Here is a 6,306-nt window from a genome sequence, read left to right on the forward strand (position 1 = left end):
TGAGTTGCAAAATCAGATAGTACTTCAACACTAATCCCTGCATAAAGCGCAAATTGATTTTAACATTCTCTACAATTACAGTAGTCCCAGATGACATGAGTATCAGATTCCAAGGTCAAGCCACATAACACAAAAGGTATTACAGGCCTAAAGTTTGATGCACTTAATTTATTTTGTTTATTGTTATTAACTTTTATATTTGGTTGTTATCGTCTTTGTTTATTTGTAGTTTGCATCCTTTTGATATTTGTGCTAAACGGATAACATCTATCTTAAGGAAAGAATCGATTGAAATTGTTACTGTTGGAAGAATGTTTCTAAAGAGACAAAAGACTTCTAGTGGAATGAATTTCAGGTTTTTAAATAACCACAAGTTAAAATGGAAAATTGATGTTATTTATTTATTGTTTGTTTTGGCACGTATAAATTTTGTTTCTTTTGCTTTTATTAAATTAGATTAATATATGTAAGATTCCATATTGGAAGCGGTTTTTTTTTTATTATTATTTTAGGTCATTGATATCAAATGGTTTTAAACATATGTTATTTGAATTTATTTAACTTTTTTTTCTTATAAATTTATAGGTGATACACTATTCTGTGCCAAAAATATATCACCTTAAAACTACTCATTAAGTGAGAACAAACCTTCAAAATTATGTTACTTTTATGATAGATTATATGTGACTCTTATGATACTTTTATGCCACACAACCACTTATTGATAGTCAATTTAGACAACTAAAAAATTAGTTTAGGCCGAGCTAGAAGAGAACGCAATTACACATAGGATATCAACAAACTTTCAAATATTTTCTAAGTAGAAACTCTTATTGATCATTTCAAAAAAATAATAATGTAGAATCTAAGTATGTGAATTCGTCCCATTTGTTAATTATTTAAAAATAGTCTAAATATAATATGTTTTTTTTTCATGCTAAATTATAGAAACACTTCATTTGGGATAAGTCAATTTCATCTATTATCAAGATGGCATGGCAACGCAAAGCTACAGGACATTACATATCATTGATGTGTGCCTTTAGAAAAGAAAAAGAAAAAACCATGTGACTAACACTGTGTAGAAAATATGGAATGAAGCATGGAATTCCCAAGAATTTAAAACTCGAAGTCTGAAATTTTATGCAAACCGTCTTACTGAGACTGAAGGACCTGGATTTGGTATATCTTGGCACTCAAGAGGCTCTATTTCCCACATGTTTTTCGCCCCTACCTTTGCCTCTAGGGTAACTAAGAGAGAACTGTTAATAAGAACTAACTTACCAAGATAAAAGAGAAAGACTCCCATGGCTAACATACCTACTAGAATTAACCAGACCTTTTTTATTTGATTATGTTGAGTCCAGCCCAATTGGTGGACTGGATGAAATAAATGGCCTCCAAGCCCATGAAAAAAAAAAAGAAACTATACCAACTTATGGAAGGGCAAAAGGGTAATCAAGGTGAAAGGCTTTGGTGATAACTCACTCATTCAGGTGAGTGAGTAGAAAGTGACAGTGAGAGGTTACACAAGAGAGAAAGGGGAAACCAAGAAGAAAGAGAAGGAAGAAAGGGTGTTGAGCTAGGGTAAGAGATTGATCGACAACTCGATGTTGGAGTTCATCCAAATCCATTGGAGTGATTCTTGCAAGCAGCGCTCCTCGGCCTTAGGGTTTGCTTCCTTATTCTATCTTCTTCTTGATTTTGTTGTGTTGATCCATACTTGAGATGATGAATGTCTTGATGAAACTCTCTTGTTAATGCATTATTGCCATTCCTCTAGTTGTATCTAGTGAGGACTTTTGTCATCCCATAATTGATATAGTGAAATATATTCCAAGTGGTTCTGAAGAGTCCCGTGGTTTTTCTCTCTATTCAAAGGGTTTCCACGCAAAAACCTTGGTGTTTACTTGTTGTATTGTTATTCATCTCATTCTAACACATATTGAGGGGTTTGGTAGTGTCATGAGTTTGTTTTGAAAGTTTGAAGGGTTGTATTGGACCAAGGAAGGCCATACAAGCCTCATAGAGCCTCTACACGTTTGGCAAAAGAATGTGCTGGTAGTGTGCGATTACATAGAGATCGCACAGACTTGGCAGAGAGATCCTGCGAATAGTGTGCACCCGTATGCAAACCGCACGTGCTATAGTAACAGTGTTGCAGTGTGCAGACAGTATGCGGCCGCAGAAACCCAACAAAGGGTTAACTAAGAGTCCGTGCGAGGCAATGTGCGCCCGTAGACGGACCGCATGGTAAACAGTAATATACTGCTACAGTACCAAAAACCCTCAACAGATTAAGGCAAAGCTAAACCCTCAGTGTAAACAACACCCGAAAACAATCTATATCGATTGGAGAGAGATAAGTTATCCTATTTTTCAGCTAAATGTATAATTTTTTCATATGAGACCATGAAAGCTTTGATCAAAGATCGTGACCTTGCCACATTGCTTTGTGTTCAAGGCTCTCGACTGTATGTGCTCCAAGTCAGGTAAATTTCTTTGGTGGGTACCGTACTATGGTCATTTATCATTTTGAGCATCGAATCTCAATATATATCATTTTGGTCACTCAACTTTAATTTGTATTTGCCGGAAGAGTACCAAAAGGATTCTGAGGAGAATTTGATGACATATACACCAGATTTACAACATCAACACCTGTTCACTAATCATCTGTATACACGGACATCCTATATTATCAAGGAGAGCCATATGACCACTCTTATAGACCAATTCGTTAAATTGATATGGCATGCGACGTGCCAGTAAAAGTGACCATGTGACTCTTTTAGATGATGTGCCAAATTGGCATAAACGTCATCAAATTTTACTCGCAATCAACTTAGTACCCTCACTATGAGCACAAATTAAAATTGGATGACTAAAATAATACAAATTGAAGTTTGATACTCAAAATAAAAATGACCATAATTTGGTATTCATTCAAGATATTTACCCACTACAAGTCCCAACCACAAGTTTTACCTAAATTAGATTATTTTATAATTTTTTTTCTTTATTTTGATACCTTGTAATTTTTTTTTTTTCCAAAATTTGAGTTGTGTGTCCTAAAAAAATATGAAGTTAAAAATCTCTGTTCGATTATCAATATATATATATATATATATATATATATATATATATATATATTATTTAAAAATAAAATGTCATCCAATCTACATACCAAGCTAGTGTAATCCTTGACAACTGTTTCTGTCTATTGTTGCACACTCTCTTGCGGATTCTCTACTAACGTCTGTAGAAAATGTATAACCATATATATAAAGAGAGTTGTCAATTTGATCTAAAACCAAACAAAGAACTTGATTCCGGCCATGACAAAATCAATGATGGAAATAAATTTCAAGGAACGAGGTTGAGCTGGGGTGTGGATATAATTCCCCATCAAGATATATAATTTAAATATTACATATAATATATTTATATTTTTCATGTTATAATATTTAAATAAAATTACTAATGATTAAATAAATATTATGAAAGAAAAATAAATAAATAAATTTCTTGATTTGTATTATTTATATTTTATTTTTTTGAAACTCTTTAAATAGTTTATTATAAGTCATTACTTGAGAGATTTGTTCATGGAAAATAAAAAATTAAATTAGGGAGTGCGTGATTAAGAGATGCGATTAGTGAGAGTAAATCCTATTAATTTAAAAAAAACATTGATATCTTCATATATTTCTTAAGTTACTAGATTATGAGCTTATTTATAATATATATATATATATATATTAAAAAAATAATATATTTAATAAATTTATATTAAGTAAAAGAGAATACTTCCTGGATGATGATTTTATTATATAATTAATTATGAAATCATAAGTATTATTTATTAAAAATGAAAAATGTTTTTTTTTAAAAAAATAACCAGATGAATAAAAAATCCTCAAATAGACTCTACAAGGACGAGATTAGAAGAAAATTTTATAGCTGTATTTGAGTTTGGAGACTAATCGAGAACAAATTTATAAATTCATGTTAGAACTGAAAATCCATCCCTCAATGAATCTCCACCCCATTAATAATAATATATCCCCGGCACCAGGAATGGGTTTCTGATCAAACTATCGCCAACTGTAACCATCGTCCAGACGCCTTATGTTGGAACACACATAACTTATTTACTCCCTCCGTTCTTTTTCATTTGTCACATTTATCTAATTTATACCGATTAAAAAAAGTTAGTTAAAGTCAGTTGATTACTTATATTTATAAAAAATTTCATTACTTTTTAAACTACTCCTATTTAAAACTTCACTAAATGAAGTATATATGATTTAATGTTTAGTTAATTGTGATTTATTGAAAATTATATAAATACATTAAATTAAAGCGTAAATTTGGAAAAAAAATATTTAGTGCTATACAAAATTTTTAATGTGATAAGTAAAAGAGAACAAAGAAGAGTTTCAAAACGTGATAAGTAAAAAGTAACGGATGGAGTGACATTCCTGAGATTAATATTATTGAAAGAAAACATTATGGAATCAGTTAGGTCTATCGAGATCTTGCGGTGGGATTGGTTCACTAGGTTCGGGTGCATCCATTGAGGAATATTTGAGATGCGATGTCATCCATGACGCAATTCACATGAACCACCATCATGGCATTTGGGGGGGAAATATTGAGGATTTGAGATGCCATGTCATCCATGACCCAATTTGTGGGGAAATTTATTCAATGTGTACTTGTTGGAATAATTGGTTTGGAATCCTCCAAACATGTCTGGATAACAAATGCTTGCTTAATTTATGACTGGGTTGTTGAAGTTTGGAGGAAAGTCCCATAAATGTTTGGCCTGGGCACTTGGAAGAAATGGTTTGAGTCCTTAAATTTAAATCCAAAGACATTATCTATATGTTTTTAGAAAAAAAATTATATAAATTTTGTATAATTGTAGTGGAGTAAATAAAATATCAAAGGACCTTTAATGTAGTGGTACTGGTTGTGAGAATAAATATGTAATTTAATATTAGTGGTACTGGTTGTGAGAATAAATTTGTAATTTAATGTCCATGTTTGCTATGTGAATGCGCATCAGAATGTGTCTTTGATTATTATTATTTTGTTCTATTTGATATGTTTATTCGCCGTGAGATGAAAAATTAAATCCACTCCATGAGTTTTTTACGGGGTATTGCAACTTTTATAAAAACCTATTAACTTTATTTCAGATTATTTTTTTATATTTTTATATAAAATAAACATTAGAACCAACTTTCAATTTACTTTTAGGAAGTGTCCTTCGGCGCACTTTCTCATTTCAAAACTCTTTATAGCAAATTGAGTGGCGGGCTCATTGTCTCGAAACTGAAATTACATAAATTTATTTATATAAGACAAAAAGTATGTTTATCTAATACATATAAGGACCATCCGGTCCATCCCAAATTGAAGATGACCAAATAAACTTTAGACTTAATCAACTCTCACATAAGGCCATTTCAAAATTAGGGCATTAATTTTCTAAAATTAAAATTACATTTTTATCCTTATAATTTTCTCTTTTTTTTTATCACCGTCTTCTTTGTTTCATTTTTTATCTATGGAGTCTCTCTTCCCCATCTGTATCCCTCTCTTGGCTCTAATGTTGTTACTCCAATCTTTGCATACTCTAGCTTGGCTCTACTGTTGTTATTCCAATCTTTGCAAGCTCTAGCTCCGCACCTCCGTATTGGCAACAATATTTTTTACTATTTTGCCTTCATCAAGATTTTTATATTTTTTTTAATCAAAATGACCTGTTAGACCATTAAAAAACAATAATATGCACAAGTCTTGGTGAAAAAACAAGAATATATATATATATATATTTGTCAAGATGACTGGTTAAATTGTTAAGAAAAACAGAAATGTGCACAAACTTCGGTAGAATAAGTGAGAGTGGACTCCGCGCACACATGGACACTAAGACCATTCACATAAAATTACTACTTATACTCTCAGAAATGTGTTCACACTTATAATTTGATTACTCACTATTTATGAAAGATTTCAATGAAGACCCAACTATTAATAGACCACTTGGTTGTTAAGTGTACTTCCTGCTTTTTTGCCCTTGTGAACCGTGATATTGTGGAACAATCACATGGTCAGCTCTCGTTTCTAGGTCAAAGCATTGATCTATCACACAATGACACGCTTGATAAGGAAGTGATTGCGATGCTGCCATGTTGCAAAGGTTTGATTAAGATCAAGCTGAAGGGTTGCAGAAGCTTGACTGATGTTGTGGTTCCCGCCATTATTAATGCATTTGAAGCTCGGATGGAGTTT

Source organism: Dioscorea cayenensis, chromosome 18 (genome assembly GCF_009730915.1).
Source record: "Dioscorea cayenensis subsp. rotundata cultivar TDr96_F1 chromosome 18, TDr96_F1_v2_PseudoChromosome.rev07_lg8_w22 25.fasta, whole genome shotgun sequence".
NCBI classification, from domain to species: Eukaryota; Viridiplantae; Streptophyta; class Magnoliopsida; order Dioscoreales; family Dioscoreaceae; genus Dioscorea; species Dioscorea cayenensis.